We start from the raw sequence: 27726 nt of genomic DNA, 5'->3' as shown, positions 1-27726 counted from the left end.
CAAAGATTGTATGAATTTTCAGAATTATCAAAGATCGTTAGGAGCTTCAATATTTTTTGTACCTTTAAGATGTTTAGGATCTTTGAAACTATTAGCATTTGCAGAATCATTAGGGCCTTCAAAATCGTCAGTACTTTTCAACATTTTTAGAATTTTCAATTACTTCGGGATCCTCAAGATTTAAGATCATCAGCAGCTTTAGGAGATTCAATAAAAAACTATCATCACCTCAAAATTTTGAATACACATCACGACTAATAATTATAATAAATAAAGTGTTTATGGGAATGTGACAATCCGCAAACAGGACGCGGAGACGCCTAATACCTGTAGCTCTACCTGTGTACAGCGTATCAGACGAAGACACAAACAGAAACATCCCAGATGTCGCAAATGGTACAGTTTTACAGCATTTTGCCAAAAAAGAATTCTATTGCAGGGATGTCGTGTTGAAATTCAAACAGAACGTTATAATCCGTTTCCGGTTTCAATAATAATGAAAATGTCAAACAACGACTACTAAAGATTGTTGGAATTTTCTAAATTAATACATGCCAAAAAATTAATACAAATAGTACTTCTATTAATTACCTGCTTTTTTCTTTCTTTTTTTAACAACTTAGGTTCTATTAGTTCGCATTCCCACTCTACAGAATTATTAACATAATATAATTAACCCCACCCACCCACCCTTCCTTCTTTTCAGTAATGCATTTTTTGTGGTCTGAATGAACGGTGGATCTTATACTGAACAGAAATAAGATAAGACTAATTTTGGCATATGACATACCTTCTAAGAAAATAAAGGGCGGGTGGGCGGGGCTAGTATTTGCTAAGATAACACTGATTTTGGCAAACAATATACCCTCTAAGAAAATATAGGGCTGGTGGGCGGGGCTAGTACTTGCTGAGATAAGACTGATTTTGGCAAATAATATACCTTCTAAGAAAATAGAGGGCGGGTGGGCGGGGCTAGCACATGCTAAGATACGACTGATTTTGGCATATGACATACCTTCTAAGAAAATAAAGGGGGGTGGGCGGGGCTAGTACTTGCTAAGATAACACTGATTTTGGCAAACAATATACCCTCTAAGAAAATAGAGGGCGGGTGGGCGGGGCTAGTACTTGGTGAGATAAGACTGATTTTGGCAAATAACATACCTTCTAAGAAAATATAGGGCGGGTGGGCGGGGCTAGTACTTGCTGAGATTAGACTGATTTTGGCAAATAATATACCTTCTAAGAAAATAGAGGGCGGGTGGGCGGGGCTAGTACATGCTAAGATACGACTGATTTTGGCATATGACATACCTTCTAAGAATATAAAGGGCGGGTGGGAGGGGCTAGTACTTGCTAAGATAACACTGATTTTGGCAAACAATATGCCCTCTAAGAAAATAGAGGGGGGTGGGTGGAGCTAGTACTTGCTAAGGTAAGACTGATTTTGGCAAATAATATAGCTTCTAAGAAAATATAGGGCGGGTGGACGGGGCTAGTACATGCTAAGATAGCTAAGATACGACTGATTTTGGCAAATGACACTTTCTAAGACAATGAAGGGCCGGTCCTAAACCAATTTTTTGAAAATATTAAACTTAGTTGAAGAATTAATTTCTTACTTCCGATATGATTTAAGGTGAACTTAACTGAAACTCTAAAATTCCGTCAACAAAAAAAAATGACGTTGCGGATCGTATTCTAGCCAAGTCTTGAATTATTAATAATAACCAATTATTTAACTGTCTATTAGACATGCAGTTCATTACAACAAATCAGAAATACGATGTTAATTCCTGAACTTTGAGTTCCTTAGACCCTTCTTAACTACGTAGCGTTCGATATTTTTTGATCAGCCTGTATACCAAAGTTCTTCTACACAATTACAAATCTCTTAAAACTAACGGGTGTTTTCTTTTCAATTGTGATATACATAGTTTTCCAAGAATTTGTTGACAGAACAAATTCGGCCGAAAAATAGGTCGTAACTTAACACAACTTTTAATTTAAAAAACTTCATCTGTTGCTTAAATATTGCAAATTATTTGTTTCATGTTACACATGACTGCAATGAATATAGTCCCATTTTATTCGCCCCGCATTTTCATTTGAATGAAAATATGTCTTTGATTATGTTTGTCTGTAGTGCTCCCTAGTATATATAAATTATTGTTGAATTTTACTGACCATCTTAAAATGTTAACAACCATCAAAGAAAATTTCTCGTATAAAGCAATTTTATCCTTGGTAACTAAGGTTCAAAGAGATACTTTGATGTTGTATGGCTTGACTTCTGTAACATATAAGTCCTCACCTTTTTTGTATCTCTATGCTGTAAGTAAGGAAACTAATTATTGCCCCTCTCCATCTCTTAAAATCTTGAAATCTAGAAACATTTTTTCTTATTTTATCTAAGTAAACTTCCAAGTTTTGGGAAAATCTGCTGGCTTAAAATGTATGAGCAAACAATATTTATAAATATTGAGACTTTTGATGCCTAACATACGTTTCTTCCTATCCAATAATTCCTACTTCTATGGCTAGTTTGCTCCAGAATTCTACGAAAATTTAAATGTGGCTTTCGATCTGACTTTTACGGATGCAACTTAAAAGGACAATATTATTTCAAAAATTTAGTAACTTCTTTAGCTCATGAAATATTCAATGTGGAAAAAGATGAAGTCTGACTAGCCAGAGTTCGTCAACTGTAATTACAGAGGTCAGTGAATTCTGTATTTTCCACTAATAAAATGACGAAAACTGCAAAGAATTACAAATTGGGTAAAACTAGGAATTAAATTATTTTTGCAGTCCTGAAAAATTGAAATTTGAAATTTTTCAACAGTTCAAAATATTGTTAACACAATTACGAATTTTGGCGTATATTCACTAAAGAAGTAGCGTCAACGGTATTTCGGAAATAAGAGCCTGCATTCTGCTCGCACCAATTTTTTCAAGTCACACAAAAATAAAAAACTAAATACATAGACATTTCGAGCTCGTCTACATTATTTGACAACCCCTCCATCAAAAATTTCTAGAAGTTAATTAATTGTACTGTCAGTATATTTTAGTTAATTTTTTGTCGCACGGTGTAATTAGAGCCCTGCGCTCCCAACATTTATTATTTAAAGCTGGTAGCTACTTTCTGTACATTGTCGTTAACAATCTGCCCCTCATAAATTCTGCGGTAAAATTTTTTCGCGTATTTATTAGCCGGTGCTTCCGTCAGGCCATATTTTACATAACGCGAACTCCGCGAAAAATGCCGAATCGAATGTAATTCCCTTTTGTTGCAAGGTAAAATAAATTTCGCTCGTATCAAAAACGTGGGACGATTATTTTGCTTTGAGGCTACATTAATTCTCATAATGGTGTACACAAGTATGGTTACGATGCATAATAGCCGAGTGTGGTGTGGCAAATATTAAACTTAAACTACAATTAAGAAGCTGCTAGGTAGCTGCAGTAGGAAGATGCTTAAATTATTATAACCAGTCGGGCCCGGTTTTATTGAATCTAAATTTATAAAAGCAATTTTCTTGGGATATTATTAACTTATAAAACAGGTTAATGCGAGAACGTTTTCGCTGTTTTCTCCAAACGAAAGCTTCCCCTAATGTGGTTCTCTACAACAATCCGATTTACTTACGCAAGCGTATGTAATAACTTTAACTAAAACCCTTTAAGTAGCGTGCTTGGTCGCACCTTGCCAGTGTATATCAATTTCCTGATGCCGTTTAAGCCTTCCTGATGATACCCTTTAAGTGCCGGTAACCACAAAATTGGGATATTTAACAACTACTTCGACTGGATTTTTTCGCTGCCACGTACTTTTTCGATCCTAAATCCAAATAATCCTTTGATAATTCTATAAATCTGAAAAAGCTGAACTACGATTTCGTGTTACGAATTTAATTATTATAACTGTCAAAACAAAAAAAGAAAAATTATATCGAAAAGGTTTTTCACCTCAAATGATTTACTGTTTCGCCTATAAATCTTAAATAAAAGCGTTCTCGTAAAACACTTCTCGCGGTAATAAAAAAATTATGATTCAAAATATACTTTAATTGAGCTGTCATGTATAAAATATTTTATAGATTTACCACAATTGTTTCTACAGCTGTATTTTTTCATTTGTAATTTAATGTAAAAAATATTTCTTAACTTTCACTCGTTATTTATTTGAAAAGATTACTTATTATCTATTCAGAAGTGTAGAACGGCCAGCGGGAAATTTTATTTGGAAAAAATTGGTTTCATGTTGCTAGACAGAAATTTTCTCGAACTTCTTTTCTTAAGGAGCGAGAAAATTTCTTATGCCTATGAAAGGATCGAACACACGACCTTCGTTTATCAGCACGTACTGTAGAAAAATAGGTGTAATTTTCCCCTGATTCTGAGTATTTTTTCCATATATGAGTAAATTTATTGCATTTCTAGCAAATTTTACCATGAACAATTCAATTTTGCACACTGATCAGCAAAATAACTGCTTAACATATAATAAACCAAGTCTTTCATATGTGACCTGTTACTACAAAAAAAAAAAAAATTGTCTAAGCTTACTTAGACCGAACTTTCCTCCCTCCGGAAGTACACTCCAATAGTCTTCGAAAAATTGCACAATTTGATTTTATTTTATTTTTTTATTTGATACTAATTTCGTTTCTTTAACACAACCTCTATCTAAATTATAATAAAATATGTGTGGACTGTTAAAGCGCAGGTAAAGAAGCATGCTATGCGTATATTTCAAGTGAGTTTTTCGTAACACAATTTTGTATTGAAGTCATCAACATTTTAAAAATGTCACATATATTAATTTGGATATGTACTACTAATAATAATTAACAACAGTACTGTATTCCAAAATTTTTGGGAAAATGTGATGAACCGTTCTCGATGTGATCAATAAAATAAATCATTTATTTCATCATTTTTTGAGAGTCAGCCTGCATAAGCAATTCAAAAATATATATATAAAAACAGCTGTACACATTTCATGGGCCTGAGACCTCGATTTTTTTCTGAAACCGCCTCTAAATAAGTAAATATATGGTGTGAATACAACCCTATCTACCAATGACGTCACCACGTCTTCCATATTTGCGTCTGTGATTACAGCATATGGACGCCTGGCTGAAAAATAACTAGTATATAACTAGTTTGTTATTTTAGCTCTTTTGTTGTAAAATTATGTAGTGTTTATTTGGGTAAGTATCTTACAATAATTGACCACTGTACTATTTCTTTTGTAGAAAACTACGTGACTACGTCGAACTGCTACACTGCCAATTTAAATTTGACAAAATCTTAAAAAAAACACTAGGATGCTCCACACATTAAAAAAAAGACACTAGGGTCTCCAATATTCTGTAAAACTATTTCAAAAACGAATCAAGTGGGAACTACGAAGTTTTTAAAATACATATTTTCAAAAATAGAACATAGAAGCGTCTAAGATTCTCTCAAATTTTTAAAAAAGACACTCGAAACCCAAAATTTTGTTCAAATGTTTTCCAAAATTCTTTTAAAAACTTAAAAAAAAGAGACTATAGGCCACTGAGATTCAAATACTTTTAAAAATAAAGTTTCAAGGTCAATCAATATTCTTTTTCACTCTTAAAAAAAGCCCTAGGGGTCTCCAAGGTCCTTTCGAAGGACTCTTTCAAAAATAAATCATAAGGGACGCCTAATATTCACTCAACTTTAACAAAAAAGACACTAGAAGATTGGCCCCAAGATTCTTTTACATTCTATAAAAAAGGGACTAGAGGCCTACGAAATTTATTCAAACACTTCTAGGTGCAAAATTTCAGGGTGTCTCAAGATTCTTCCCATTCTTTAAAGCCTCGCCACATATTCTTAAAAAAAGACACTAAAGGTCTGTCCCCAAGATTCTTTCAGACTCTTCCAAAAACAAAACAAGAACGGCTACAAGGTTTTTTCAATTTCCTTCAAAAATAAAACGGCAGGAGTGTCCAAGCTTGTCCCAAATTCTTAAAAAAGCACACACTCGAAGCCCTCGAGATTATTTAAATTTTTTTAAAAAATTAAACACCAATTAATTTATATATTTTTTTAAGAGGCTACAGGCCATCATGATCCATCAAACACTTTAAAAGACGACAAAATTTCAGGATCTCTCAAGATCTTTCCTGTTCTTAAAGAGAAAAACAGTCTAGTGCTCCATTCAATTTTTTTTTAAAGACACTAGACGTCACCAAGTCTTTGAAAAACAAAAAGGGACCGCAAAGGGGCGTCAAAAATTCTCTCAAATTCTTAAAAAAAGACATTCGAAGTCCCCCCCATTTTCAAACTTTTTCAAAAATTAAAGACCGAATGCCCCAATATTGTTTTATTTTTTTTTTTTTTTAAGAGGCTGCAGGTCAGCAAGATTCGTTTAACACTATCAAAGACAAAATTTCAGGGTTTCTCAAGATTCATTCCCAATCTTTAAAAAGTAGGGTGCTCTTTCAAAAACAAAACAAGAAAGGACCACTTTTTTTTTAATTCTTTCAAAAATCAAGGCACTTGAAGCCCTCATGATTTTTTCAAACTTATTCAAAAATTTAACACCAAAAGCTACAACGTTATTGTTGACAGTATGTTAGAAGTAAGAAATGAAATTCCAATAAGACTCTTTTTAAACCATCACGCACAAACCTAAAATAACTTGGAATTTTGAATTAAATTCGACTTCAAAAAATTGATGAAAAAAAAAAAGATTTCTTATCAAAAACTGTATTTATGGGATTCGAAAAAAAATCATTAATTTTGGTATCAAAAGTAATATTATTAAAAGCAAACCAAATATGTGAAATTTTCACTGAAGAAGATGTAGTAAGTTTTCATAAACAATGATTATGATGATGATACAATTTTAGAATTCATCCAGTTTACGAGATCACCATGAAAAACAGTTGGCAACTTTGAGCAGTTGGTAAAATTTTAAGTTAAATTTATAAGGTTGAGTTTCGTTTAAAAAAGTTTTTTAGCTGATGGAAGATGAATATTTAAAGAAGGATCAGGCGTTAAATGAAATGTTCGCCTTATATTTCATATTTAATTTGGAATACAAAAAAAAGATAACTTGAGAGTTCATTCAGTATTATTTCATAAAATATATCCTCAAAACTTACAAAATATTAAGAGGTAGATTTCCTTTTGTTACATTCTAAAATAAATGTCATTAATTTCAAGTTGACCTTATTCTCTAAGAATTGTGAATGAACGATATCACCTAGAATTATTTTTGATTTTTGTACACGTATGTATGTATGTAATTCAATTTAAATTGGATTGGAAATAAATTTTTCAATCTTGACTGTAACAGAGTTTTTGTTCCTGAAATTATGCATGGGTAATTTTACATTGAAGGAGAAATTTCAGTAAAAGAGGGTAAACTTTTGTATGGAATTTTACCAACATCATCCGCGATAAAATTTCAAGGTGTAAATTAAGTTGTAAATTTACCTTCTAGTTGCGATAATTTCTCTTTCCAAAGTAAATGTAAATTTCTTGTGTGGGTGTAAACATTTTTACAGATTTCCCTCATTTTTGGAGATAATATATGTAGTTTCCTCTAATTATCAATTTTCCCCAAAAATTGTTTACAGTGTGCCGCTGCAACCATTTAAGCAATAAAATATCCAAGCTTATCGAACGTTGTTCTTATGGGAAATGGCGAACTTGGTGGAACACTGTGATACCGGAAATATAAACCTCATCATCGGTGCCGATGCGAATGCCCACTGTCTGTTGTGGGGGAGCAAAGACACTAATGATAGAGGAAGAACACTAGCTGAATATCTTTTATCAACAAATCTAGAGATTCTCAACCGAGGCTGCGAACCAACTTTCGTAACATCACGTAGTCAGTCAGTAATAGATATTACACTGGCTACATGGGATATCTCACAATATATAATGGGATGGCACGTCTCTAAAGAGGCGTCAGCGTCAGACCACAGATGGATCATGTATACATCAAAATGTATAGACATGGAGATAAAGACGTACAGGAACCCTAGGCTGACAAACTGGGCTTTATACAACGAAGAACTGGACGACAGACTGGGGACCTCCGTGCAGTTTATACCAACAGAATACAGTTCGACAGAAGACATAGAGAAAACCTTGACCATTATCAACGACTCTCTAATGTCAGCGTATGAGAAAAGTTGCCCCCTAAAGAAGGAAGGTCTGGGCAAAGGTACACCATGGTGGAACCGAAGGCTCAGCCTACTTCAATCGGGGCTAAGAAAACTTTTCAATAGAGCAAAAAACACTAAGAAAACTGAAGACTGGGAAGCCTATAAAGAGCACCGGAAAGAGTTTAAGAAAGAATTAAGAAAGAGGAAACGGGAAACGTGGAGATCCTTCTGCAGCGACATAACGTCGACTGCTTCGGCCGCAAGGCTGAAGAGAGTTCTCTCGAAGGACCACACACATCAACTAGGTTTCCTAAAGAAAGAAGATGGCACCTTTACAGCCACCTTAGAAGAGTCCGCAGAACTTTTGCTGCAGACCATGTTTCCAGGCAGCACACGGACTACCTCCCATTCCAAAAGGGATGTAGTCGGTACTCAACCTTCCCCGAAGGACTGGGCGCTGGCTGCAAAGGTAGTCACGGAGGCAAGACTGGAGTGGGCAGTGGACAGCTTTTCCCCATACAAATCTCCAGGAGTTGACGGTATTTATCCCGCCCTCCTGCAGAGGGGAATGAGCAGACTACGCCCTATTTTGTTGCCAATGCTTCGGGCGTGTCTGGCTTTCAGCTACATACCGAATGCATGGCGAAAAGTAAAGGTTATCTTTATACCTAAGCCAGGACGACAAGATTACACCTTGGCTAAATCCTACAGACCAATTAGCTTAACATCATTCTTGCTGAAAACGCTAGAAAGACTAAGCGAAAAAGAGATTCGGGAGACTGCTTTGAGCAAGCAACCTCTACATCCGAACCAACATGCCTACATCCAAGGAAGATCCACCGATACGGCCCTACACACAGTTGTAAACCGTATAGAGTGGGCGATGGAGAACAAACTCTTCACCTTAGGAATGTTTTTGGATATTGAAGGAGCGTTTGATAAAACGACTTTCAAAAGCATAGAGCTAGCCCTACGAGAGCACGACGTGGACCCCACCCTGAGTAGGTGGGTGGCCGGTATGCTGAGGAACAGGGAAGTAATGATTAATGTAGGTGGCACTGAGATCGAGGCTGTTGTAGACAGGGGATGTCCTCAGGGAGGAGTTCTCTCTCCTGTACTGTGGGATACTGTCGTTGACAGCCTGATACGACGCCTCAATGATCTTGGCTACCACACAATTGGATACGCGGACGATCTAGTCATTCTGCTAACAGGAAAAAACGCAGATACATTATGTGAGATAATGCAAGCTGCAGTAAAAATAGTCGAGGAATGGTGCAGCAGACATACCCTCTCCGTTAATGGAGAAAAGACGAAACTAATCCTGTTCACCAGGAAAAGGAAAATTGGCACACTACAGATGCCAAAAATATTTAACACAACGCTTCAACTTTCGGACGAAGTCAAATACCTGGGAGTTGTATTGGACTGGCGACTGAATTGGAAGAAGCATGTAGATGATAAAGTAGAAAAGGCACGCTCGGCTCTTTGGCAATGTCGTAGGGTGGTGGGAAGGTCGTGGGGTTTAAATCCCAAGATCGCCCTCTGGATCTACACGGCAATAGTCAGACCGATGCTGTGCTATGGAGCTTTAGTTTGGTGGCCCAGAGCCAGACAAAAAACAACAGCCCTGCAACTTGAACACGTTCAGAGAATGGCGTGTCTCAGTGTTACAGGAGCAATGAGGACCACTCCCACAGCGGCTCTGGAGACTCTTCTTTGCTTAGCACCTCTTAACCTTTATATAGAGGAAGCGGCAATGACGACGTCTCTAAGACTTCACTCTCTGGGAGTATGGAACAAACAAGGCCGCACAACGAAGCACACTCGGATCTTAACGGAGGCGTTCAACAGAATACCCTTGTTAAGGATGGGCTGTGACCGAATGGGCACAAAATTAATATATGAGAAGACATATAGAATATCAATGAATGATAATTCAGAAGGACGAGCCGACATAGATATCTATGTCGATGGTGCCAAAACAGATAGTGGTTCAGGAGCCGGCATCTACTCCGAACAACTGAACGCACAAATTAGTGTACCTCTCGGCACCCACACGTCTGTCTTACAAACAGAACTGATGGGAATAATGCTGGGAGCTAGAATCATTGCTGAACGTGAAATCGGCAACAAATCAATACGCATACTTACTGACAGCAAGTCTGCACTACTAGCCCTGGACAGCTGTATGGTTCGATCCGGGCTGGTTTGGGAGTGCAGACAAACGCTAAAGTATGTAACGCAGAGGAATAGTTTGTCCTTTGTTGGATCAAAGGACACAGTGGCAACGAAGGAAACGAGAGGGCAGATGAGATGGCGAAGCGAGCCGCGCGCATGCCCTTCTGGGGACCCGAACCGGCAATCACGCCTTCGGTCGCCCTCTCGAACGAACTCGTAAAGCAATATACCCAGAGACGCCATGAGCAGATATGGGTGAAGTTGAGCAGCTGTCGGCATAGTAGAGCTTGTATGGCGACACCAGACCGTAAGTTGACGAAATTTTATCTCTCACTTTCAAGGGACAAACTGCGTAAACTGGTAGGATTCCTTACGGGACATTACCAGTTTAACAAACATCTATATGCGATAGGGGTGGTAACAGACCCAATCTGTCGTGGATGCAATGAAGAAGAGGAAACAGCTGAGCACATTCTTCGTGAGTGTCCAGCCCTAGCCTCCTACAGGGAATCCATACTAGGGGACATCTGGCCTAGTATGGCAAATATCAGGGAGTTTCCACCCTCTGCATTACTCAAGTACATTCAAGCAGTTGGGTGGCTTGACGAGTAGAGGAGCGGGAAAACACCCTGATATGGACTTGGGGAAGGTACAATGGGCCCAAAGGCGAGGCCTAAGTGCCGGCTGGCCACGGTCAGCCCCCATAAATTAAGAATCCAGAATCCAGAATCCAGTTGTTCTTATATTGCCATAAATAAAATGTTATCATACTATTTTGACTCTTCTTCCAAAAATCTGAATGTTTAGGATCAAAACCAAACGGATTCATAAACCACAAGTGCAGGGGTATGTTATTTTATAAAATTTAAATAACATTTAGTACTCCCAATTTTGAGGTGACTTTATCAATACCGTTGATGGGGACGAATAGACAAATTTTGGTTGGCATTTTACCATCTACACGAAATTCCTAAATACATATAAAATATGACAACAATCGGACGGAGACGGGAGACCTATTCTTCGCAGTCTTAGCATCATGAAACCTCGACAAAATATGAAATACTCATTTAACATAAACAGCTTTTAACATAAGAAAAGTTATGAGGTCGAGAACAAAACTCGGTTTTTTTTATTTCTAGGATAATACTGGAGAAATTCAATCAGTCCCTGCACTAATGCCTTCTGTCTCTTTTAATTCAGGCAAAACCGACTTCATAACTTGAGGGTGCTTGGGGAAAAAATGAAAAATGCGTTAATGTTTGACTTAGAATTTGAACAAAGGTTAAAGCTTGTAAACAGACCGCTACGTCTGTTCGCTTAATTTATGCAAGATGTTTTGTCAACACCGGTCCCTTTTAATGCAAATTCTGCTGAATTTTAAGTCAGTCGACTGGTGTCAGGAGAATATATTGACGAACTTTTCTTATCTTAATTAGTCTTATGGACAAAATTTTCATCACAAAAGTCGCCAGAAGTTGACGAATTAAGTGCATCGCTTCAAACTCGAAAACAAGGTTAAAAAATACTGATGATGGCTTTTAAACGCATCTTCCGTACTAAAGTAATGTAACAGTGTCTCGTGAATATTAAGCTACTTATTAAATTTAATCGTCATAATGTTGAAAAGGCATGTAACGTAGGTAGCGAAGGCCCGTTTTAGCACAAAGTCGTAAATAAATTATTAGGGTTTTTGATGTTTTAATTATGCCGGAATCATCTGCAAAGAACCTATTTAACTTTAATTCTAAACTGTTTAAAGAATTTTGAATATAGAGAGCTCGTTGCAGGTGGATAATAAGGGACTGTTGAAAAATTCACGGATTTATTCGATCGAGGGCTCGGAGGTGAACGTGAGATTAGAGAAGTTGGTAGGACGAATGGTAAACGGTAATGTAATTACCGATAGATTCCACTCCTCGTAAACAATGCTCTCATAATTCGGATCTTCGCCAACTGCGACGAAGAGAAGTGTAATCCAAAACCTTAAAGGAGCATAATTACAACAAATAGAAGCCTCTTGTATCATGTTACACAGCGCAACTAACAATCGACAGGATTAGATGTCTACGTTTACTATTTGTTCGCAAAATACAGCTCTCCAACTCGTGAAAAATTATAACAGTAAATTCGTCGGATTTGTTTTTCCTACCAACTTCCATATTTCCATACAAATTAATCCTCGATTCCCACAAGCTTATCTTTCACGCTTTATTGACATCTTAAAAATGTCGCAATCGTGTAAAATCTCCAAAACCTCTTTACATCACGTCCAAATCCCACCACTAATATTTTCCAACCCAAAACTGAATCCGCTAGGTGGAAAAACCACCAAAAACATTAAAAGTTCAATTCGGTGCGTACAAAACCGTTTGTGTTTATATCCCATTCCGCTAAATTTTACGTATTTATCGTCCCTTTCACTTTCCTTTTCACCATCAAACATTCAAAACACGAATGGGCAAATTCGATCCCTCCGTTCCGATACCGGCAGCAGCCAGCCACACCCTCCGCAATAATTACTCCCCGTTCCTGCACTTAGCTATAACCGTATGTAAAAAAATGTAAACAGGCTGAAATCCCGCAGGCACTTGCAAACGTACGAAAAAGCGGACATCGTGATGATGAAATTTAATTTCAGGCACGTCATTTGCTTGAAAAACGTGATCCGGCAACGTTCCATAATGATTTGTTTGTCGAATAGTCAGTTATAGCAAGAAGGCGAACAGGTCATGGAGTAATTTGGTCTGCTATGGTTGAGGGGATTATCTGGTACGGGTGCCCAAGGGACAATACAGCGAAAGCATCACTACAATAATTATCATAATTGATTTTAATTTAAAAGGCAAATTTTTGGATGGTCTTCCGGAAAAGAGAAAAGCTTTAAGTTTTTATTTTTTATTACAGCGCAACCAAGTCGGTTGTCTGTGACACTCTTACAAGAGATGTTCAAAATAAACGAATGAAAAATAAAATATCCGAAAATTGCGTTTTACTTCGATAACAGTAAACAACGGGAGCATGAAACAAAAACTGTATCAATTTTTTTATTTGTTACTAAATGATCAGACATTTATTTATCAGTATTTATTATTATACCTCTTTAGTTACTAAAAATCCGATTAGACAGACTTTCTGTTCTAATAATATTAATTCAATGGCGCAGACAGTTCTAGGTCGATTTTTCTCCTTGAGCTTTCCACACTTCAAAGACTTAACGCTATTATTACGATAAAACTGAAGTAATAGGACAAGATAAGAGTCCATGGTAAAAGGGCGGTTTGCAAAAGCTACGAAAAAAAACGTTGTTGCTTTGTAAACATCTTCTTTTTAATTTTAGATCAGGATTTTGAACAATTTATGTAATTATTATATTATTTAAATCTCATATAAAATAAATTGTTGCTTGTACCGTATTTACGTCATTTACATGTTAGTGCTTTTCTAGGTGAGAAAACAGAAAATGCTTTATTTCAATTAATCGATTCAATAACTTATCAACTAAAAAGTTAATTGTACAAAGCAGAAACGGTACAAAATGTTTTAGTAAGAAACAACACAAAAACCGATTATAGCGTTTCAAGTTTAATCGACATAAAGACAACTTTCGCTTAAAAGACTATTGTTTAAAGCAGCCTTTCTCAGATTAATTTGAATATGGAATATGGAACCCTTCTGCTGAATAGTAAACGTGACGCAAATCTTATATGTTAACTCCAAACTGTCAACAACAAACGTAAACAGAATTTTAAAACAATATTAATTCTATTCACCAAAATTACAACATTGAAACAAAACAATTTCTAGATAACAAACACCACACACTTATACCGGGTGATTTTTAAAATTTTTGTCTAGTTAGAAATAACGCGTACGTCAGCAGTGAAACTGAAACTGCTAACGACTAGAGCAGAATTTAAAAAAATCACCCGATATAGCAAGTGTTAACAACTCTTTTGGTGAACCAAAATTGATACTGAAAAATATTTAACTTTATTGTTGGCAGAATGATATAAAATGTACAGCATCTTGCTGTTGGAGGAACTTCCATGTTTTTAAGCACAATCAGTACATGTTACAGCATCCAAAAAATTAATTTTTTTAAAAATTTCGTAGAAAAAAATTACGAAAACCAGCATAAAAATGTCAAAAACCCACACATTCAAACCGAACACTTAACTTCATTTGCAAAACAATTCGGCTAAAACAATAACATAATACAACTATAATAAAACAATAAATGTTGATCTACACTCTACAATCACTAATTCAACATTAATGTATTACTAAAATTTTACAGAAGTTTGTTATTGAGCTTTCAAAGAGAAATTATAGAATTTCGTTTTATTAATTTTGCTATAATGCGAACGCGTGGGCTTAAAAATATCGATACATTATTATTAAACCCGAGACAAGAAAACATTTTACGTTTTTTAATTTCAAGAAAAAAATTAGTCGGCGAAATTGTGAGATTACATGTTCAAAGTTTCTTGGGAATGACCCCAGAAATTTTAGTTCGCGTTTTACCATCTAGAGGATAATTTAAAGTCTGTTGTCAACTGCTCCAACATCCATATACCGAGAGAGTAATAAAAAACACGATGAAAGACAGCCATGGATTTTTGAAAGTTTGTCTTTGATCGTTGCATTTTGAAATCAAACTTTCAAATTAACGGTAATCTGACAACAAAAACTTTATCAACTGCAAATTTTCAAAAATCAATGGCTGTCTTTGATGATGATTTTATTCTTCTCTCGATAGTTTTTGCATATAAAAAAACTTTCCATGTACAATGGCAATCGTCATACCACAAAAATATTCTCCCTAAAAAAAAGTGGGTCAATACGACGATCACAAAATATGGTAGTTTTGTAAAACTCATACATTTATAGTCTAGTTATTTAACTTAACTGGAATATCCATTGCTGACAAAATAAACAAAAGTTTACTGCCATGAATTTAAAATTTATAAACGTCAATTTATTAAATTGAACAAACAAAGTAGTAATTAAAATTCGATAAAATTAACACTGTTTACAGACCATCTAACAGTTAGAAAATAAATATGCAACTTTAATTTTATTGCAAATAGATATATTAATAGTATTAATATTTACGTACATATTTAATTTTAATTTAACTTAATTTAATTAAATTTTAAATTAATTTTACATCCATTTGACTTTAACTAAACACAGGATTTTTTTTTATTAAACGTCTAAAGAAACCACAAAGTTTTAAGGTGGTAATACCGTTTATGAAGTTCAATATACAGGATGAGTCACTAAGCGGGTTGTCTCATTAATTATTACTATTACAGAGACAAAAAGGTTACAAACTAAAGTTGTACGGTTGTTTGAGTAGCATACACTAAAATTATTTTCGACTATACAGTGTTCAGTTTTCGAGGCATAGCCCACAATTTAAGTTTTTTAAATAGAATACCCTATACATATATTTGTAGTATATATTCTTCTTTCATCTTGCTGTATTTTTTTGTTCTCTTTCTTTCAATTTGTCGGTGTGTAAAAAATCTCAGTATCTATCAGCTTTAAATACAGAAAATGATTAACAAAACAGAATAAGGCTGCTTTATTTGAAACAACTAAAACATTTATATTTGAAAACTGTTATATATATTTTTTAACACTCTGTATATTAAAACTTAACACAACATATATTTTTTATCTCTCCACAAAATATTACAACCCAGATTTAAAAAATAACCTCCTTGCTATTTTTTGTAATGAACCTATTACTAAAACAATTCAAAAAAATTGGAATAATTTGGCAACGCAGCACCGAAATCTCGGAAATAAACAATGGTTATAAAGCTTAAGAAGAGGTGAATCAGAATACATAAAACTCTATAAGTTACTACATTTCAAAAAACTAAGCTGTATATTACGCCCTAAAAACAGAACACTTTGAACAGATGAAAATAATTTTAGTATTTATGACTGATGCGAAATAATTTATGAATGAATACTTTATAGTTTTGGAAATTTCATTGTACCCTATCAAATTTTATTGGCAATAACGAGATGGACAGTAGCACAATAGTAAAAGATATTTACAACTTAAGTTGTCGCGTGCCGGTAATCCCCAGATGTTAGAAACCAGAATAATCCAGGTCCGGGCAGGGAGCATCGTTACTCATGAACGGAAATTACCATTATTTTATGAGTACAACTACCTGCCAAATGTTCTCAGATAAATTCGAGTGAACTGGTGTTATTACCGTAACGAGAAAAACAAAATTAAACAAAAAGGAAATCAATTTTTGACGAATTGAGAACTTTTTAAAATTTGGAGCGACTTCTTAAAAAAAAATTTTTTGAGCTGTCCTTTGGAGGGTCTTAAAACATTATAAACTAACATATTTTCACACGAGACTCAACACAAAAAAATTGTCGTTTTTTTGCGCCACCTTAATACATATGGTACATTCCGAGTGAAGTGAGTCGCCTAACTAAATAACAAATATCTGTAAAAAAACGAGTACAGTGATACATCAAAAAACACTTAAATGTCTACATTAATGTTATAATTTGCAACTATATGTTTTTCAATGTTTTCAATTAAAAAATTACGTCGTCTATTAAACAAAATTTGGTTATAGGTAGAGAAACTCCTCTCTACATCCACTGATGTAATGGGTGCATACTTAAGAGCCCTAATTAAATTTGGTTCTGTGTTAATCTCACTACTGGAATCTCCATTATGTATTTTAGCTACTTTTGATAACAAAAAATAACCTTGATTCTTTTCTAGTACTTCCTTAAACTTTTTGTTTATAAGTTGTCTTATTTTTCCCTTTACTTTTTTAATGCTTGTTTGGAATTATATTATATTCAACAGAAATAAAATCGCTAGAACAAGAACAGTGTCGGTGGGCGGGGCTAGTATCTGCTAAGATAGATAGAACTCTGTTGGAAAAAGTTAAACTTAGTAGCTGCTAAGATAGGTAAGACAGATTTTGGCAAATGTGGTCCCTCTAACAAAATAGAAGGTGGGTGGGCGGGGTTAGTACCTGCTAAAATAAGATCGATTTTAGCAAATGACATACCATTTAAAAAAAGAGAGGGTGCATGGGTGAGGCTAGTACCTGTTAAGATAAAACTGATTTTGGTAAATGAGATCCCTCTAATAAAAGAGAGGGTGGGTGGACGGGCTTAGTACCTTTTAAAATAAGACCGATTTTGGCAAATGTAACTTCCAGCATTTTTCCAGAATCACCAACTGAAATGTGGCAACTTTTAAGATTATTAAAAAAAAATCAATTTCAAACCGGATATTTCCAAAATCTCGTTCCAGTATCATAAACACGCTACATTTTTCCAATTGGTATGTCAAAATGTAGATCTCAGAATTGTTTGGGATTTTTTGAGCAACTTTTTCGAAAACTCAATTTTTCAATACACCCCATTTTGAAATTTTCGATTGTTTTTGACAATTTTTGAATTTTAACCAAAGACATTGTCTTGTAGATTTCGACCTATAGAAGTTAAAAACGCCGACACTTGCAAAAAAGTTTTTGAAAATCCAAAAATTGTCAAAATATCTGAAAATATGCAAAAGATACGAAAATATGTGAAACATCTTGATATATGCAAAATATGTAAAATTTAATATGCGTCAATCAATTCATATTGACCTAATTCGCATAGCTCCGAAAGCATTTAGTTGTAGTCTGAACAGTCATTAATATGCAAATCTCATAAATTCCTGACTATACCTATTCCAATGATTCCTTAGCTTACACTTTACATTTTTTTTTAAATCAATATAATTTCCTTTTAATTACAATAGAATTTTATTAATTTAATTAGGTATGTTTAAGAAAATAGTATATTACATAACTGAGTCTTACCAATTCTATTCTGTTTACGTAGAAATTACACGAAATCTGTAAAATTATTAATCTGCATTAACTATCAGTTCTGATTTTGACCCACTTGAGGTGCCAGTAACTTAAATATTAAACAATGACGTTTCAGTTTAGGTTGCAACTGTATGACCCACAAAACTTCAAAAATGTGAAAACTGTATACACATAAATGACATATGTCGCTCCGTCCTCACTCTAAAAACAGTCCGTAGTAAAATCAACTATACCTCTATAGTTGGCCGGTTTATAATTGCTCGGACGATATTGTGTCGTTGTTTTAACAATATAGACAAATTTCGCATAATCGTGACAACAGTATTAAAATAATTGCGCTTATATAGTTATGAAAACTGTACAATTTAGTTCATTTGATCGAACAGCAGAGTAAAAAAATGTTGTTACAGTTTGCATAGTTGTTCGAAACCACTACGAATGGTACATTTTAATCGTAACCGAGAAGTTTTGTTATAATAGCAATGCCTTTATTTCTGGGAACCACCGTGTTTTCGTCGTCTCAGTTTCCGTCACGAAGTCACGGGTGCATGTGTGACGCAGTTAGTGCAGAGAAGTGCAGTGTTTTCGTTCTTTTTGTGGTTTTTCTTAATATTTGTAGTTACAAAAAGGTAATTATGGAAGTTGAAGTTAAAGATTACCTAGACAAATGGGGTCTGGCCCATTTATGGGAGAGTTTTCAAGGTACATACCTGTTTAATTCCAGTTAATGTCCAGCAAAAGATAAAAGCAATTACTCCAATTATTATGAGTATTGCCGCTGTAAAATCTCGAGTCGTTTTCGAAGCTGTACTCTGTGTAAAGCTGTCAATCAAAATTAGTCGCTACCCTTATATACCTTTCCAGAACCGTATTTGTTCTTTAGTGAATGCATCCTAATGCATAATGGTTTTATTGCAGGTTGCGGTCTAAAATACTAAAAAAAATACTCCTCACAAAATAATTGACGGCGTTTGCATTTATCTTTTGCTGGACTTAGTATGGAAGTACTCATGCATGTTACTCAACAATTTATTATTTATTTTATTACTCAACAATCGTCATCCTTATTTCTACGGCTGTTGAGTAAAAATGAAAAGATCATTTTTTTCTTTTTGAAAAAACTTAAAACTTTTTAACTTGTTTCATATAAGTAGTATTATACCACAATTTAGTAATTACGATTCTCATCTTTCAGAACAGGGTGTAGATTTTGCAGCCTTTATTAACCTAACGGAGGATTTAATAAAGGAACTTATTCCAAAAATAGGAGATAGAGCAAAGTTTTTGTCCCACTTTAAACGTTTAAAAACTGACATCTGTATTGTGGATATCGAGAGTTCTGATGGTCCATCTACCAGCAAACGGAACCATAGCGTGTCTGATTTGAATTTTATTTCACGACCTCCCTATAATTTGGAAAATTCGTTGTCACCTGCTTCAACGACATCATTAAACAGTTTGGCTGTCGATGAAAATCCAATATTATCTGATGCTAGCTTTACTTCTATCTGCTCGACTCCTTCACAGTCATCTACACCGTTAAATGAAATTATATCCAAAGAGTACGAGGATTTTTTTCAAGATAAAGCACTAGGTAGGTATGAGCTTGAATTTTAAAATTCGTTTAATTATGTATAATTCTAGATTTTGTACCTGTTCCCTATAAAAGGCAAAATGCCTTCATTGGCAATCCCACAGTAGGGGATGAACCAATTACCTATGATTTTGTAAGTTAATTTATATTCTTACATTGTTCTGTTTTGTATTTTTTGTTATGGCAAATCGTTAAGCAAGTAACATATATTTACTATGCAATTATTTTTCAATAAAATGATACTTTCTTAAGAAACAAATATGTATAATAAACAGTTATGTCCATTCAATTCAATTTTAAAGTAAATATATTTCAGGACCTAAAAAAATGTTTAAAAAAAAGTGTTAAGGGACGTCAGTTGTTGCAAACAAAGTCCTCTGAAACGTCATTAACACCTACCCTACAGAACAATCTAGTATCAATCATTATTGAAGAAGAATTGCGAACCCATTTGGACAAAAGGTGAAATAGATTATTTTTTAAAAGTATTAGCTTCTGAGAAATAAAAACTTTTTTTATAGAATTCCTTCAAGACGGTTTATTCAGCTTGCACGCTATATTAAACAGTTATTTCCAAAGGAAAGAATTGAAACATATTATACACCGTACGTCAACGTGGATGGAAAGTACAAAAAGTGTGCGCGTGGAAAATTATTTGATAAATACCACAATACTAGAAGAACATTAAGACAGTCTGGTATTTTAGAGACTAAAGGAAATAGTAGCAGTAGGTTATTTTTTTTAATAAAAATAGAAATTTTATAATGTACCAACTGTGTTTATAGAAACCTCGGAAGAGGAATTGAGTGCAGAAGACGATAACTATGAAAATATCGTACAGTGGTTAAAAAATAACTACGAATCGTGGCCACAAGTGATTGAACATTGGAAGGAAACGTCCAAAACCAGGCTAAAAAAGTACAACGAGAGGCAGTCTACAATATTTGAATATTTAACAACATTCCCTGGACTTAAGAGACCTCTTGGATACACTTTAGTACGTGAGCTATATGAAATTATTATTTTGTAGGAATATATATTGAATTTCATTTACATTTATGGTAGAACATGAAATTTATAATTATTTTTAGTTTGAAGTGGATTTCCAAAAACTTTTCCCGAATCAGGAATACAATTTATACGCAAAAATTAATGATTTTGTCGTGAAAATTTTGAGCTTAGCCAAAAATTCAAAAGATGTAAATGTAAAACATTACTTAGAGAAGTTGTCAGAAAGTCAGTCTGAAGGTATACAATCTGATTTATCCATTTATAAATTGCAATAGTAACAAATATGTTTTAGATGCCACTAATGCACTTGCATTATTAATTTTACCCCATCTTGTCCAAACAAGTGTCATATCAAGTACGTCACAATCAAATCCAAAAAAAAAAATAAGATGGAGACCGTCAAAAACTGAGTGCCAGGAGACGTTTTTACTGCATGTTCCAACAGCAGACGAAGTGAAGGTGGTGCTAGAACAGCAGCGGAACAAATTTCTTAATAAGTGTGATACATTTCAACCCCTACCCATTGTGGTAGGTAACTTTGAAAATTGAAGTTGCATGTTACAAGTAGACTCTTATCTATATAGCGTAGAGAGCGTAGTCAAATGTTTTGATGTATGTTTCAAAATGTTCCACGTTTTAAATGCAGAATATCCGTCTCCAAGTAAGCATCTTTGGCAGTTAATTCAACAGCACATATACAATATTCACGATGCAAAACATGATGTAAATTACATTTCCGTCAATACATTTTTGAGTCAGTTGAATAACTGTTAAATTTTTGTCTTGTCTTTTTTACTTTTGTTTTTAATTTGTTTATGATATACCTAATTTTCAAATATATGTTTTCAGTGTAATAAATCATTTCTTTCCATAAAAATATTGCTATTGCACTTAAAACACGTGCATTCCTTTAAAGATGGACCAATAATATGTTGCAAAAATTCTTGTTTCAGAACAATGAGTAATATAAATTCTTTCAGGAAGCATGTCAAAGACAAACACTTGACTTCTAACAATAGAATTACACCTAGTTTAGGGCAAAATTTTTCTGCAAGCGAAAAAGTAAATAAAAACTTGCAAATGCTACCATCAGCGTCGACCACATTGAATAACGTTCATCAGAATTCAAATACAGACACCCCTTTACAAACTCATTTAATTAAAAATGAAATTGATACTGAAAGCTTTAAAAACGATATCTTAGAATTTGTTTCATCTTTGTATAGCAATAATTGCATACCTAGGGTTGAAGTTCAAAATGTTGTTAATATGACATCAAAATTATTTAATGGAACATTTTTAAAAACTTTCCAAATTTTTATTTTTAACTTGTTAACCACACTTAAATGTGAGGATAAATTAATTGATTTGGTAAATCTTTATTTTAACTTGCGTCAAAATCCTTTCAAAGAGTTGTCAACAGAATATAAAAGATTTAAATATTTTCAGAAATGTGGTTTTTATGTAAAGCCTGAAGAATTTATTATACGTGAAGACATCGAATCAAAAACTAAAAAATGTTGTCCAACGGTAAATACTTACGTTTCAAAAGGTACGTTTATTCCACTTAGAGACAATTTAAAAAAAATTTTTGAATTACCTGTTGTGGGTTCTTTTATGAAAATAATATATCGGCAGCTTCACAATGTTTATTAATGTGAACGAAGACAGTACAGAATTGGTATCCTCTAAAAGATGATATGCGCTTATATATACTTGGATGGTTTGGTGATAATGAAAGATGACCAATGAGGGGTGGATGATAACAGGATGATTCTTAAAACTAATGGGTTTACATTACACCTCTATCCCTAAAAAAAGGATTCAACTTAAGAAGTTGAAAAGTTGAATCTTACAGTTATGATTACATATTATTTTTATTATGTAGGTGTTATTGTAATATTTTTTTTTTTTTTTAAACGACCGCATTCGTCCTCCTCTGCGCAACGCGTGCGGATCGTCGAGGTGCGAAAATGTTGCCGTGTTCGGCCGGTGGTACGTTTTCGGCCGGTGGTGCGTCTTCCAGAACATCCTGAGATGTAGATGCCATGTAGTGTGCTTCTGCCGCCTCCTCTGGACTTGATGCCTCTAGCGGGGCCAATGCTAGAAATTGCCTCGGCCTTGTGGGGGGCGGCAAGCGTCTTCTTCTTCGCACGACACGATGTACTAGAATGAGTACACCAACGAAGATTACGGTAGAAGCAACGACATAGCCAATGATAGAAGTATGTCTTAGGGTCGTCGCGTGTCTCTGGGCTTCCTCTTCCTTGAGGACTTCCATTTCTAGGTGGTCGAGGTTATGGTTGGCAGCACCTATATCTTGGATAAAGTTGTCATATGCCTTCATCCCAATAGACGGATGTCGTAGCTTTGTCGAATTCAATTTTTTCAGCAGTATTTGGCTACAACAAATCGTTGAGATGTTTAATGTGGGTGGTGTGAAGCTGGACTCGTCTGGTTCTGGATGCTGGCTTGTGTATTGAGAGTACCGGACTTTGCGTACCCCCTGCAGTTATTCGCAATTGTTATACTCCCTGTACCATTAATTTTCACGTCAAATGGCGTCATGTGTATACATGAGATGATAACTGTGTCCACCATCGTCGTCACAAAGGCCCAAGAGTTAAGTGAGTGAAGTTTAATAAAGAGTGTATTGTTTAGATGTATCAACTTTTTGTTGCAAGAATTTGGAATAGTTTGAATATTATTATTAACAATTAGAGCTATTTCACAGCTTTGTTCTACGTGAGCAATTTTTACAAATGAGTTTTGTTTGCAAATAAATTTAGGTAAAGTGGAAGTTTCAAACTTGTGACAATGTGAAATTTCGGCTTCATTTAGATAAAAATAAAGTTGTTTGGAGTCATCTACTGCTATGTATCTGTCATTTGGCAAAATTGTTATAAAATTGTTGTTTAAAACGTGAGCAGGCAAGGGTTGCAATTCATAGATATAGTATTGCGTTACATCTAAAAGTGGAATTTTGACTACGAAAACGAAATTATTATTATTAAAAAATGACACTATAGATGCGACATCAAAGATTAGATGAGAGTGTTCCTCATCAGGCGTTGTCGGGAGTTCTAAACCTGTTGGTAAGTTTTGTTGAGCGATTTTTAATTGGGCGACGACCTCTGTTGGTGATAGTATAGAAGGATGTAGGCTACCACGGCGAGCGTCAAGAATCGATTGAAAGAGTGTTAAAACATCAAAACTGTATTGGCTAAGATAGGTATTAAAAAGTGAGATGTGCTCATCTGCACTTACTTCTTGATAGATTCGTTCAATATGCTCTTTGTTATTATTTATGGCATTTGTAATATTCCCTAAGCTTTGAAATAAAATTTTTTGGTTGTCAGTAACGGCTTTTAACGTGTTGTTTACGGTCAAAATTGTTGTTCTTACTATGTTTATTTGGTCTTTTACTAAGGTTGTGACCACGCGCGAATTTTCTTCTGATTGTTTTATTAGGGTGTCGTAGTGTTCGGCATCATCAGAATCCATTGTTCCAAATAATACTTTAGCTCCCTTACCTATGATGTCGAACCAACCTCTACGAATACGTGTAGTATGACCTAATAGACCATCAATTTGTTGCAACTGATGTTGTAGTTTTAAAAGTGATAATTCTGATGTTTTATTAAATATACGACAGGTGGTATTTGATATAACATTCACGGATAGGCAAGAGTTGAGAGTAACTTCCCTATATTTTTGTAATGCAGATAATTGTTCTCTGAATTCGTTGTAATTGACATAAGTTAATATTTGCCATTCCTTAGTATATAATTTTACTTGTCCTATAGTTTCGAAATGAATGCCTGGGTTATTAGAAAATTGGGTCACGTTTACCGGTGGAGGAGAACAATTGGTAATAGAGAGTACACCACAAACGGCGAGCAAGCACAGGTACCTGAAACAAGGTGGAGAGTTTTTGGAAGAAAGTAATTTAGAGAAAGTTAATTTGACGTTAGATAAAGAAGGGTTTTATCCGATTAGCATGGATTTGTAATGTACGTCTACCCATTTTTATAGTATAATTGACTGGTGTGTCTTTTGATATTATGGTGTAAGGGCCTAACCAAATAGGGTCTAGTTTCTTCGAACGACCGCGTCTAGGTGTTTCATCAAAAAGTAATACTTTATCACCGATGTTAAAGTTATGAGTAACGGTATTTTGATCGTAGATTATTTTACTTGCGGCTTTTTTGTTAATAATATTTTCACGGGCGATGTGATGACTATATTGGAATTTATATTTTAAGTCCATTAGATAATCGTCATAGTTGTAATTAGGGGTTGATACCTGTGATATGGCTGATGGTATGTTAGCTTTATAGCCGTATAATAATTCAAATGGAGTGTAACCGGTTGTAGTATGTGGAGTGGTATTATATGTAAACATTGCTTTTGGAATAAGGGTATCCCAATTTGTTTGATCGTTATTAATAAAGTGACGTAAATATTCAGCAAGAGTACGGTGGCTGCGTTCCAGCGCTCCGTTGGTTTGAGGATGATAAGCTGTAGAATTGATTTTTTTTATTTTTAGTAATTTACATACATTTTTAAAAAGTTCACTCAAAAAGTTGGTTCCTTGATCTGTTAGAACTGTTTGTGGGGTGCCATGTTTGCAAACAATATGATCAACAAATGCTGAACTAATAGTACTAGATTCCTGATTCGGAAGAGGGATTGCTTCGGAAAATTTTGTTAGATCATCTTGTACGGTTAATATATATTTATTCCCGGCTTCTGTGACACTAAGTGGGCCAACAATGTCCAAAGCAATTCTTTCAAAAGGACTTTTAGCGGTAGTTGTTATTTCTAACGGGAATTTAGTTTTTCTGCCTAGGATTTTATTGCGTTGACAACTGTCACAAGTTTTAATATATTTCTTGATATCTTTCCGCATATTATGCCAGCTAAAACGTTCTCTGATGCATTTGTACGTTCTATTGGCTCCTTGATGGCCGCCTAATGGGGTGTCATGATATTCTCTGATAATACTTAGCTTTTGCTCCTTACTGATTTCGTCATAGTTTGAACTATCATTGATATAAATATTTGTATTTAGATTTTTAAAAGTGTATCTAAGCATTGCGCGAATTTTATCTTGTTTTAAGTGTAATTTAGGGCAAATTTTAAGAAATGTTAGTTTGTTTATTTGGTTGGAAATCGCGACATTTCGGAGAAATTCAATTTGGTTCCAAATAGTTTCATAATTTACATTATCGTTAGCAGTTTCACTGACTATAAAACAATATAAATTCTGGTTATTATGGCTCAATAAGATATGATCTCCTATTGTTAAGTTAGGTTTAGATTTTAGGATTTCGCAAATTTTAAATTGGTTTTCCAGTGATCTCAATGTTGTTTTTTGAAGATCAGTCAATAGTTTTGGTACAAAACAAAATAAAGTATGGTCCCGGGGCACTGACCAAACTGGAATGTTTTTATCAATGACTTTGTCGTTGATAATTATGCTTGTTTGGCAATGTTCTAAAAATTGATCGTATGAGCTAGTTGGGTTATCATTAGTGAGAAAAAGTCGACTTAAACCATCTGCATTTGTATTAGTTTTACCTGATTTATAAATGACTTTGTATGAGTAATTTTCCAGTTTAAGTCGCAAATGAGTAAGTCTTGTGCCTGGATCTTTTATATTAAATACGTAAACTAAAGGTTTGTGATCTGTAACTATCGTAAATAGATTTCCTAAAAGATATGGACGAAAATATGTAACTCCCCACGTGATAGCTAAAAGTTCTCTTTCCGTTGTAGAGTAATTTTTTTCTGCAGAATTTAAGGTTCGGGATGCAAATGCGATAGGTAAATCATTACCAATTTTGCCTTGTGATAGTACAGCGCCAATTGCAGAACCACTGGAATCTGTTGTTAGAATAAATGGCTGTGTGAAGTCCGGAAATTGTAAAATTGGTGGAGAAGTTATTTTTGTTTTTAATTCTTGGAATGCGGATTGGCAATCTTGTGTCCAGTTGAAAGGGACATTTTGTTTTAACAAATTATAAAGTGGCAAGGCGACTTTTGCAAAATTAGGGATAAACTTACGATAATAGCCAGCTAAGCCTAAGAAAGCTCGAACTTGTTTAACGTTTTTTGGTATTATGCAGTTAATTACGGCTTTAACATTGTCTGGATTAGGTTTAATACCAGATTCTGTTATGAGATGTCCTAAATATGTGACTTCTTTACGCAAAAAATGACATTTACTGGGCTGTAATTTTAAATTGTGTGCGCGGAGTTTAGCAAAAATTTCATATAATTTTTCGTCATGTTCTTTTAAAGTGGATGCATAAATGACTAAATCATCGATATAGATAAAACATCTGATTCCTTGAAGTCCAGCAAGTACAGAGTTCATAAGTCGTTGACAAGTTAAGGGTGCTCCTTTAAGACCAAAGGGCATACGTTTAAAGTGATAATGTCCAAATGGCGTACTAAAGGCTGTTTTTTCACGATCATTTGGGTCCATTAATATTTGGTGAAAACTACTGGCAAGATCGAGAACTGTGAAATACTTTGATCTGCCTAATTGATCCAAAATGTCTGTTATATTAGGTAAGGGGTATACCATATCTTTAGTGATATTATTGAGAGCTCGATAATCGACTACTACTCGATACTGTTTTTCGTGAGTATCTGATTTTTTTGGAACTACCAAAAGTGGCGCATTGTAGGGGCTGTTGCTTTCTTCGATAATTCCTTCTTTTAACATTTTTGCCGTATGTTCGCGAATAATTTGTCTTTGAGTATAGGGAAGGCGATACGGTTTGATGTTAGGGATGGCTGCTTCGGAATTTGTGGGAATAGTATGCATTACGGTGTTCGTATGGGTCAATTTATCATTTTCTAACAAAAACAGGTCAGAGTA

The 27726-nt window shown here is 34.6% G+C and overlaps 1 protein-coding gene and 1 long non-coding RNA gene across 7 annotated transcripts in view; one reads left to right on the top strand and one right to left on the bottom strand.

Annotated features, from left to right (window-relative positions):
• Kug (kugelei) overlaps positions 1-27726 on the bottom strand; it is a 418182-nt gene that overhangs the window by 246569 nt on the left and 143887 nt on the right. The window lies entirely within an intron of this gene.
• Positions 20749-21581, top strand: LOC135126510 (uncharacterized). The gene is made up of 3 exons (XR_010280054.1): positions 20749-20820; positions 20915-21071; positions 21127-21581. It is a non-coding gene; the product is annotated as an uncharacterized LOC135126510 (long non-coding RNA).

The sequence above is a fragment of the Zophobas morio genome, unplaced genomic scaffold (genome assembly GCF_036711695.1).
Source record: "Zophobas morio isolate AGI-343-1 ecotype UQ-CSIRO unplaced genomic scaffold, CSIRO_AGI_Zmor_V1 ptg000011l, whole genome shotgun sequence".
NCBI lineage: Eukaryota > Metazoa > Arthropoda > Insecta > Coleoptera > Tenebrionidae > Zophobas > Zophobas morio.
This window is presented reverse-complemented; position numbering and strand designations above follow the sequence as displayed.